Here is an 11,698-nt window from a genome sequence, read left to right on the forward strand (position 1 = left end):
AGGAGACATCTGGGCATCTTTTGTATCATATGCTTCCATACCCTGAAGGTGTGCGTGCGTGCGTGCGTGCGTGTGTGTAGACGTTGTAGGCAAGGGCATGCTCTGGGCAGCCAGGCTGATGGATATAGATGAGATTCTCTCCATCGCTAGCTAGCGAGATGTTCTAGGAGTACACAGGGCAGTAATGTTCATTTTCCCCCTGCAAATAATTTATAATCGCCACAAGCCTCCAGAACACATACATCAAAACACTCTGCCCAAATAAGTCTTTATTCCCTGCTTATATTTACTGAAGACAAAACTGAGGGTTGGAAATGATACAACTTAGAAATTAAGTATTTATCAGGGTTCAGTCATATTTTCCGGAGTTAGGCTCATTGTTATAGGAGAACGCTATTAGGTTACGGTATCTAAAAGTAGGTATTGATGGGATGACATATTTTAGTGCACTGAATACAAACGTATCAGCTTGTCCTTGCCGGGAGCGTGTGCTGGCTGGTGCCGTGGTCCATGCTGCCAGGCACACTGTGCCCAGATGTTCCATGCCACATCTGTACCATTCTCTTCACTGCCAGCGTGCCAGCACGCCATGAATCACCTGCTGCTCCACATCCCAGAGCGGCACATTGGGCACTTCCGAGCCACTCTCTACCCAGCGCAGCTCAGGTGGGCTGGTTGGCATGGCGATGACCACCTGCCTGGCATATACACTGGCATCACGTCAAAAGACACACTGCCACACCACATGAGGCTTTCCTGCCATTTCTTTATATTTCCATCTCTCATGCTCACACTTTGTCTCATACACACACATACACACACACAGAGATCACAGATGTGCGGACAGTTAAGTCATAAAAACAGGTTATGAAGGGTTCCAGCTGTTCTCCACCAACAAACTAATTGAAGCTAATTTATTGAATTCACGTTGGTAAAGGGGTGCACTACAGGTGGGGTTTAATGTTGTAGGATGAAACTTAATTAGTGTGCTAAACAACAGGCTCACAGATTCATCAACTCTCAGTCCCTTTATTTGAAGTGCATAGCACATTACGCCTTAGCAACCATCCAGAAATTTCACAAGTTTTATAAGCATTAGTGAAAAGTAAGCTATTTCTTATTTTTATCTTTCCAAACAATTGTCATATCCATTTCTGAGAACTGTTATCAAAGCACAGAACAGATAATTACTTTTTCATGAGTGTTCCAAATGTTATTGTTAGCATGAGTCTATGACACTGTATATGTATATACACACACACACACACACACATACACACACATTCTTCAGAGGTGTGTGTGTCTCTCTCTCTCTCTCTCTCTCTCTCTCTCTCTCTCTATATATATATATATATGTATATATATATATATATATATATATATATATATATATATATATATATATATATATATATATATATATATATATATATCAGACCCCTTTACTTGTTGAAAATGTTATTGTGTTATGGATTTGATTTGATTTTGAATGGATATAATTGCCATTTTCACCCATCAATCTACATTTAATCACCCATCACGATGAGCGATTTGAAAATTAATTAAAAGTCAAAAACTGAAATCTCTTACTGCACACAAAGACTGGGGTGACAGTTACTCTTTTAACACGTCAATGTCCTGAAGCCCACAGCCAAAACAACACCGTCTCAGGGTAAGTCTCTGAATGCCCTTGAGTGGGCCAAAGCCCACGTCTAACTCCCACGGGACATCTGTGGATAGACCTGGAGAAGGCAGTTCACACACGCTCGCAATGCGATCTGATGAACCCTGAGAGGTTCTGCCATGAAGAAGGAGAAGACCTGCCAAAGTTCAGGTGCACAAAGCTAGACGTGACAACCCCAAGAAGACTTGTAGCTGTTGCTGCCAGATGGGCTTCTACAAAGTATTGAGTAAAGGGTCTGAATACATTTTGCAATAAAAGATTTTATTTTTTGATTTTTAATTAAATTTTGAAACTCTCTAAAAATGTATTCACTTTGTCATAATGGGAGATTAAGTGTGGATCTATTCAAAATCAAATCCATAACAATGTATCCAGAGACACAGGACATTTCAGACTGTGGTCCGTTATCAGCCGCGCAAGCAAAGTGCTTCATACATCTTCTGAAGAAGATTCCAGGTGCAGTGTACAAGATATGGAGATATTAGTATTGAAAGATGTTGAAATAATAAAAATGATTACTAACCAAGTACATACCAGAGAAACAGAATATTTTGGATGGAAGTCTTTCATCACCTGTGCAGGCAAAGTTCTTCTGAATTTCCAGGAGGAGCAACCGGTTTATATTAGAAAAAGCAGATGTTTACATCATAACATCTAAAGTTGACAGTGTGGATCAGGTCTTTTTCTTTCAGTTTCCTAACTTGCTGCCATAGCAACAACTGGCAGTGCAAACAGGTATGTCATTAATGCATTGTTCATTAGAATTAAAATGCTTTGCCACTTTAAATGACAAATCCTTAATTCTGATGGTCTGAAGATTTTTAACAAACCAATCAGCAGGCCCTATTTTCCAATGTAAAGCTGATTACATCAATGAACACAATAGACAACTCCTGCAGTGATGTATGAGGAACAATGACATGGGTGTTGACCTCCTCTCCTCACACTCAGGTGATGACCTCCTCTCCTCACACTCAGGTGATGACCTCCTCTCCTCACACTCAGGTGATGACCTCCTCTACTCACTCTCAGGTGATGACCTCCTCTCCTCACACTCAGGTGATGACTCCCTCTCCTCACACTCAGGTGATGACCTCCTCTACTCACACTCAGGTGATGACCTCCTCTCCTCACACTCAGGTGATGACCTCCTCTACTCACACTCAGGTGATGACCTCCTCTCCTCACACTCAGGTGATGACCTCCTCTACTCACACTCAGGTGATGACCTCCTCTCCTCACACTCAGGTGATGACCTCCTCTCCTCACACTCAGGTGATGACCTCCTCTACTCACTCTCAGGTGATGACCTCCTCTCCTCACACTCAGGTGATGACTCCCTCTCCTCACACTCAGGTGATGACCTCCTCTCCTCACACTCAGGTGATGACCTCCTCTCCTCACACTCAGGTGATGACCTGCTCTACTCACACTCAGGTGATGACCTGCTCTACTCACACTCAGGTGTTGACCTCCTCTACTCACACTCAGGTGATGACCTCCTCTCCTCACACTCAGGTGATGACCTCCTCTCCTCACACTCAGGTGATGACCTCCTCTCCTCACACTCAGGTGATGACCTGCTCTACTCACACTCAGGTGATGACCTCCTCTACTCACACTCAGGTGATGACCTCCTCTCCTCACACTCAGGTGATGACCTCCTCTACTCACACTCAGGTGATGACCTCCTCTACTCACACTCAGGTGATGACTCCCTCTCCTCACACTCGGGTGATAAACTGTCACCTCTGTCTCAGGATGGGGTGATAACACCTTCAGTGGAGATTGATCCTTTCATGCTATTTATTTTAGTGTCTGTGTTAATACATTTACTTGTAGCACATCTAGATTGGTTATTCACAGTTATTATATGAAAGATCACGTACCTCACTCTTGACGAGCATATCTTTGATGTTTTTTGTCTCAACTGTAGGAGATTAGTGGAGGTTCCTTAAAAAGGCATGCGGTCTTTACATCGTCCTTGAGGATTCTGAAGTATTTTAGCTTAATATCAGGCACTGTTTTATTTTTAGGATTATAAATCAGTACTGAAGGAATTCAACAAACAGTTGATTGTTTATAGGTCAGTGTATCCATTCTCTGAACAGGTCAAACATGAAAGGAATCAGCTATGACTTCCTCAGGAAACCCACAGTTATGAGAACATTCACTCGAGAAAGTGCTCGAGTCTTAGTTGCTGTGAGTGAAGGATGAAGTTTTTGCAAGTCTTGGAAAGTGAAGAACTGTAATGCAAAGAGGAATGAGAGACTATAGACTTATAATAAATGATGGTAATTAAACCTGAACTTCCAAAAAACCATCCAAACAGGTTCTCCCCATCCCAGAATGTACTATGTTCCCAATGTATTCCAGAGCCGGATGGTACTGGGAGAAGGAAGAAATAAACACCTGGAGCTCTTCAGATATGGACATAGGATGGTCCAATTTTAGTACCCATGCTAACTTATTAGTGAGTAACAGAGTTAGCACATGAGATTTAACAAGAGTTAACACATGTTCTGACAGTCTTGGGTGAATATCTTCATTAGGGATGACTGGGTGTTATCTGTTAACGTCCATTGAAAAAGTAGGGAGTTGGCAGGTAGCATTTGTTCTTTCAGGTGTTTAAGGATTTGTAGGAAGTGTGAGGAGTCTTTAACATATGTAGGTAAGGACTGAAGAACTGCTTGAAAAATGTCATCCAGAAACTGGGATATAATTTCTGTTGGGCAGAAAAAAGAAGATACAGTAGAACATTCATGATTGCTTTTTTAAAATGAATTTTAGATAAGACAGAAAGCTACCGCGGGGATCTACAATAAGATTTTGTGCAAAATCAGATGGAGTCCTGCTGAAATGGCTGAACAATAGTGGTTTGAATGGATGACGTCAGAGCTGTTCTGCGATGTCTGAAGCTGTTCTGTGATGTCACAGCTGTTCTGTGATGTCAGAAGCCGTTCTTTGATGTCAGAAGCTGTTCTACGATGTCAGAAGCTGTTCTGCCTGTAAAAACTAGTATCAGAAAGCTTTTTAAAGCTTTTAAAAACATTTGTAAGTGTATAGTGTTCTTCCTTTGATAGATTGTTTTTTAGTAGGTTTGTTGAAATTTCAGTTACTAATTCTGTTACTTCCTGTGTCCAGGAAGACGTGGATGAGGTGTATTTAGAGAAGTCAAAGTTTCCACTAGCAATATGAGGTGTGTATAGAGTATCATTTTTTATTAAAATAAGCATCTACTCTTAAGCGCTGGAAATATCTTTACTGTCAGTAATGGAATTAAATTCATTTGTAGTAATTTGATGACTAAACGGGAGACGGCGCCGTCCAGTCGGTTGGAAAGATGACCGATCCTCCTTAAGCACGGAGACGTTAACTGCTTGACAAGTCATGATGTCATGATGGTAAGTTTGCAGTAAAAAAAAAAACTGCAACTCTGAAGAAGATTCCAGGTGAGTGTTCTGTACACTGCAGTGGGCTGTAGTGCCGTCGTCTAACTGCACCGTGCAGGTTCACACGTTGAGCTTCTGCACTCATACATACATATACACACACACACACACACACACACACACACACACACACACACACACACACACACACACACACACATATTGGGTGCCTGAATCCAATACTTTATTCCACATTTTTTTCCATCTGAGAGATCTTTGAATGCCCCAACCCAGGCTCACTCAGAACTTTTCTGTCTGCCGCTTCTATAAGCGTGACCTTCGGAACATGCTCAGCCTGCTGATTTCACATGAAATGAATTCTCTCTGCAATACCGGAGCCATATTTGCTCCAGCCGAGAAAAATAGAGACCCGCCTTCCGCTGGCCGCGTGCCCCGCGTCTGCTAAGTGCACGACACGCAGGCAGAGCAGGCCGGCGTGCATCAGCAGAGCAAACGAAAAGTGCACCTTTAGGATGGAGTGAAAAAAGCTTCCTCACGCGAGCTGTGCTTGCAGAGAGTGGGGTGTTTACTTCGCAGGACTAGCAGGAGTGGGTGAGAAAGGGAGCGAAAGGATGTCAGAGCGAAGGGCACTGGAAAAGGCTCAACGGGCAATTTGGCTCCGGTGGGGCCGGGCTTGGGAAGTATGTCAGGTATGGAGGCCTTTCCAGAATGCTCAGGCCTTCTGTGAGAGGCCTGGCTTCTTGTTTCTGGTGTAATTCCACCCGAATGAGCGGGCCGGCTCCTGCAGCCCTGGCGAGAAGCTTCTGCTCCGCTCTCCTCTTTTAGTGCCCGTTTCTCCGTAAAAGAGAGCTGCATTAGAGGGAGAGGGTTCCTGCCTGGACATGAATAAACCTTTGCTGAAGTCACAGCAAGTTTCAGAAGTCCGCGGGTACATGCGTGTACAACGCACGCGCGGCGCCGTCACGCGCACGCATTTATAAGGAATCATTACAGAAGTCATTTCTCATTACTTAATAAGCTCTTAGCACACCACATAACCGCGCACAGTGTGAGTTCACACTGAGCTTCAGCACTCACTCTTCCTCTGCGGTTGGACAGGAATAGACGTGTGATAGCAACCCGCATCTTTTCTGTTCTGGAGCTTATGTTGGGGGTAGCGGGGAGGGGCAGGACTTCGGGGGCGACCTGGCCGGCTGTCCACGCCAGGGCAGCAGGGAGCCCCCCCCACACCCCCCCATGCCGTCCGCAGCTACTGTGTAGTGACACATTCCACTTTTGCCCTCCATGGGACCCTCTGGAGTCTGGGTTGGTAAATAGTTGCTGTTCATCAACACACACACACACACACACGCACTGTACTGTACTGAGGGACCAGCTTAGACTAACAAGGACACATCACTCATGTAGCTGAGACCAGTTTTGGAGGAATTGTAACAATACAATATATGCTGTCTGTTCCACTTCTTTATGCAACTAAATAAATAAATAAAAAGGCAAAAGTCAGTGCTCGAACGGTATTGTTTTTTTCAGTATTGTCTGCCAGTGTAGGAAAGGTCTGTAAAGGACACGATGGTGAACATGATTCTCATAGCATTGTAGTTTTGGAAGCTGCCTACTGCGCATAAGTGAGGTAACTGACTCCAGATTGGAATGTGGACTACCCAGCATGCCGGTCACACTCCACCTGGCAGGACGTCATCTCCAGTCCTCAGCTCAACTCAACTCCGACGCCTCTGACAACATCGTCATGACCACGTAATGAAAACACAAATTGTGTCAAACGCGTGTCCAAATGCCAGCCTGTTCTTCGAAAAACGAATGCTGATCTTTAGAGATCGCCGGAGGTCTCAGGCCAGAGCCTGCGCAAGAAATGTGGGAAGAAATGTGGGAAAATGTGAGGCACTTTAATGCGATGTGGAATTAGCCTTTGGATGTGTGTAAACAGATGACGTGTCAGTGGCGGGTTATCACAAAACACAACGCAGGTTGAAGGGATTCGTTGTTTCACGCCGTCGGGCGTGTGCCCTTGGTGGGGGTCACATCCACATGGGTGGGACCGAACGCTTTCACAGATGACACTTTGAACAGAAAAAGGCTGTCTAAGCAAAACTGACTTTGAGCAATCCCAGTCCAAGTTTAAGTGAGCTGCTCTCCGAAAACGGCAATACAAAAACGACACTGGCGAACCCATTAGTAGCAATCGCTGACCGTGATGGTAACACGAGACACATTCCACTTGCTGTCGGCCATTACGTACTCTACGCAATTAGGCTCACGTCCAGACTCCATGACCTCCGTGGGGGACTCTCAGTCCGCTCGCCGGCTCTCCCGGAGGCCAGAGAGGGAAGCGCAGTGTGGCCGGAAGAGCAGCTGCCAGAGGTTCAAGCCTGGACCATGGGAGGCTTGTCATAAATCAGCAGGACCCATTAAGGGCACTGCAGGCACTTCCCAGCCTGGTATTACAACTGCTGGCAGTATTTCAATCTCCTTTTGCAGACACCTATGGCATTTTTTAAAAAACCTTTATAATAGCGACGGCCAGCAGTTAGAGACTAGGTGTCTCGTTTGTCACCTTCTTACTGTGGGCTTCAGACGCTCTGACCCACAGATCACGACACCAATTAAAGCAGACACTTTATTTTTGCTTTATTATGAGCAAGGCTTATTCAGGGTTGGCATTGACTTTTTTTGTCACCTTCATGAATAAAGCATGGGGGTCATGATACCCGCAAAGTTGCTGTGCGGATAGTGATGGCTTTGTTTACTTAAAACAAACAAACAGAAACAGGTTATGGTGATTTAATTACAATATGTCCTTTAATAATTACAGGAAAGGAGAAACAATTTTCCCATTACAGCATAGTAGGTGTCTTATTGCTAAATCTCTGTGTGATTGCTATTTAATAGGGGAATTGAAAAACAATTCGTAGGGTAGAAATAGATATCACAGAGCATCTGGTGAGTGCAGACATTTGCCTCAAAACTGATGGATTCACAGCAGGGTGGTAGTAATATTTCACATTTCTACTGATGTGGGCATAACAGCTGGAAATCCAATATATGAGCTTGTTATGTGGTGCTCCAGTTATATAACAAATTATTAGCAGCGCAGTGTAGCCATGTGCACTCGGAAGAGCCCCTGCAGCCCTGAAACCTCCCCAACCCTCCGTTCTGTGACGGACTCACACCAGTAACTCCATCCAGCTTCTTTATTAGTGTAGCTTTCAGTCCGAGCGCAGAACACCTTCAAAATATGAAGACTTATCAATTTATATAACTGCGTTAGCATGTGACATGGAGCTGTGTAACATAGTTAACAGTTCCTGAACAACCCATGTGGTACACATGGAAAACAGAATGTCAAAATTAGTTCATGGACTGAAAATGAGGTTTTCAGCAAATTGTCAAGCAATTTGCAGTTTTCAAGTTTGTGTGAGATACCCTGAAAATAAACGCTGTTGGTGAACTTTACACTGAACCGTGGTGTCATACATGGAGAAATGAGGCCATAGATGTTGCCAGGCTTTGCCCTGTAGCCAGTGTTGATAAATATACCATGTTCCTCTCATGTGGTGCGCTGAAATACGGCTCAGTTCAGGCTTTACAGAAACCCAATCGTTATACATGTTTGATGTTTCGTTTTCCAACCCACCTCGAGCAGGTAACCAAGCTTAGGTCAGGTTTGTGATGGAAACTGGATGGACTGGGAGCTGTAGAGACTAGGAACCATTGTTCTAGTAGCTCCTTTCAAAGCAAGTTAGAAATGACAGACATGTGTCTGGTGAAGCATGACATGCTTAGACTGCTGAGAGGTTTTTGATGCCGTAAAACAAGCAGACTTGCACATTAATGTTAGCAGGTGTGTATATGGTGAAACGTTTTGCTTGTTTTGAGTGAACAAAAGTGGGAATTAGAAGAATTCTAGCTGTTCGTTGGACTGCACAATGTCAGAGGTTCTGGCCGGACATTTGACCTTAGGTTGGCTGGGCAGTGTATCTGTGACCAGTATGTTCCAACATGAGCATCTGTAATTGAGCGTTGCTTTAATGAACTTGGGAATACGGTGACCCAGAGCCATATTATTTTACGCGGGGGTGGAAACACACACACACACACACACACACACACGTGTGCACGCGATCATTCATTTCTCTTGGTCCTCACAGCTCTTGTAAACTCCCCACACACAGTGGCCTACCTATTTGAACATGGAAGCTAATCCAACCCCCAAATGCACATTAAGCAAAATCGTCGTCCCGTGGGATTATGCCACGCAGCCACTATAACCTTTTAGTTAAAGAATCGCTGACGAATCAGCATTTAGAGGTTATCTTCTTCACCACAGCAACGTGCTTACCAGTGCTTATCACCGCAGTAAAAACCTCGGATTGCACACCGCACGTTATCGACATTCTGTTGCATTATAGAAACAAGACTGGAACTGCGATCCTTATTAATTTTCCTGTGACAACATTAATGGAGTGCAGTGGCCCGTTGGATTCTTTCTGCAGGCTTGTCTCTGTGGGCCCTCCCTCTGCTGGACTCAGACATGCTTTCCCGTTGCTCAGGGTTCAGGCCAGTCGCGTTTCATTAATACCAGTCAATTTCGGGTTGATTTATTCCGATACGAATTGAGCCAACGCGTACCGAGCGGCCAAGCACCTGCACGTGCCGCCGTCCTGGAAGGGGAAAGCCGTGCCGTTTTTGATGCATGCTGCCTTTAAGGGCGTGGCGCGCATTTCGAAGCGCAAACAGCGCAAGAGCTTCACGTGACAGCCACGCGACGGCAGGTTGTCCTCATGGTCGCGTCACATGCGCCTCGAGGAGACGGCCGTTGGAAGGCGCACTTGTCTACACTGGCTGCGTGTCTAAAGTAAACACGGGGTCGAGGGGTTTGCATGCTTGATGACTTCAGGGAGTACGTTAGGAGAGAAGCCCCAGCTGGGCGGTACCGTTCCACTTGCTGGGTCTGTTTCATTATCTCCACATGTTCTCCTCCCCAAAAAAGAAAAAAAATGACAACTGATTTACCTCCAGATCAATTTGTATGTAAATCAGCCGCGAGTCGGAGCGGCGATTGAGTGGATTAACGGTAGTCATTTTCAGGTCTGTGCTCTGTCAGCTCGTCTCAGTCCGGGAGGCGGGGTCGGGCGCGGGGGACATTCCCGGGCGGGGAGGTTAATGGAGCTGATTTAGATAATAAGGGACCAGCTTCTAAAGGAGTCTGAAGCCTGGATGTTCCTGACCCATCCTGTCCACTGGATATCTCAGCAGCTCCGTGCGACTCTGGGGCGGCCACGCCTCTCGTGTGCTTCCGGAGGACTTTCCCCCCGTCTTTATCCAGGATTTTCTTCCTGCATGCGAGAGCTCCTCAGTTTCGGCAGGACCATTAGCTGGCATCTGATGCCCTGCTTTTTGAGGCAGCAAGCTTTTTGGTCCACCGGCGCTGTGTTACAATAGAGCGGGCGGCCAGCACGATGACCTTTTATCTGGGGATGATAAATGGCCTCTCCGACTCACAGATAGTCTTGCCAATTTCCTTCCCCTTTGATTCCTGACTGAGGCTAAAGGTCTTGCGTGAGTGTGTTGTGGGGCAGGCAGGCTGTGACGCTCCTCGCTGGGAGGTGAGGAACTCGGCGTGGAGACACAGATGTTCTGGCTCCAACCCCTCTGTTCCCCTTCACTCTGGGCAGCACACACACCATCGCTTCCAAAGGCCACTCCAAAACTCTTTAGTTTATGGTTTTAAATGTTTTTTTCCCCTCTACTTTGCAAATAGAGGACATTAGTCAATAGTTCCATGTTCCAGAGGGCAAAAGTAACCAGTGTTTGGTTCAGTTTTTCCTACAAAGTCTAAGAAGCCCCAAATCTCCTTGAAGGATTTTTCTCTAGTGGAGTTCTTCCTTGGTTGAATACTGTGTTTTTGCTCTTAGCTTGGGATGAAGGCCAGAGGCTTCAATAACTTGCCAGTACGATAATCCTCACTTGTTGGAGTACTGCCAGTTATTTTCAGGTGCCCACTGAGACTCAGATGGGCTTTATAACTGCAGAGTGGCCTTGTCATTGACATCTGCAGAACAGGAAGTGACAGACCAATGTGTCCATATCTCTCTCTCGCTCTCTCACTCCCTCTCTCACTCCTTCTCTCACTGTCCCTCATTCCCTCTCTCTCTCTCTCTCTCTCTCTCTCTCTCTCTCTCTCTCTCTCTCTCTCTCTCTCTCTCTCTCTCTCCCTTTCTTGCCACAGTGTGTAGCCTCTTTTTTATTTACTCCATTTGCTTGCCTGACCGGACAGAGAGTCAAGTGAAGTTGACCTTCTTTTGGTGCTGGTGTTTTTCTCTGCATGAATAAATGAGTTTTCATGTGCTGCTCAAGACCCTTGAAGCATCTTTGAGTTTAGTATGGAGAAGTCAGTCAGGCACAATTCTGAGGTGTTTCTGCTGCTGAGAAATGAATATGTGTTCTCATCAATGGTCTTTCATGCATGTTCTGGGCCTTGGAGTAAATTTTGTCTGCAGATGAAGGTTTTTTTTTTTGTTTTTTTAATTAAAAAACTCAGAACATCTTCACTGTCAGAAAAGTATGCAGAATGATATTTATG

The 11,698-nt window shown here is 45.2% G+C and overlaps 1 long non-coding RNA gene across 1 annotated transcript; it reads left to right on the plus strand.

Annotated features, from left to right (window-relative positions):
- The first annotated feature begins 3,278 nt into the window (after nt 1-3,278).
- On the plus strand, nt 3,279-5,089 carry LOC145652392 (uncharacterized). The gene is made up of 3 exons (XR_014118639.1): nt 3,279-3,391; nt 4,829-4,883; nt 4,980-5,089. It is a non-coding gene; the product is annotated as an uncharacterized LOC145652392 (long non-coding RNA).
- The last annotated feature ends 6,609 nt before the right edge of the window (nt 5,090-11,698 follow it).

The sequence above is a fragment of the Electrophorus electricus genome, chromosome 19 (genome assembly GCF_041902795.1).
Source record: "Electrophorus electricus isolate QZ-2024a chromosome 19, ASM4190279v1, whole genome shotgun sequence".
Taxonomy (NCBI): Eukaryota; Metazoa; Chordata; class Actinopteri; order Gymnotiformes; family Gymnotidae; genus Electrophorus; species Electrophorus electricus.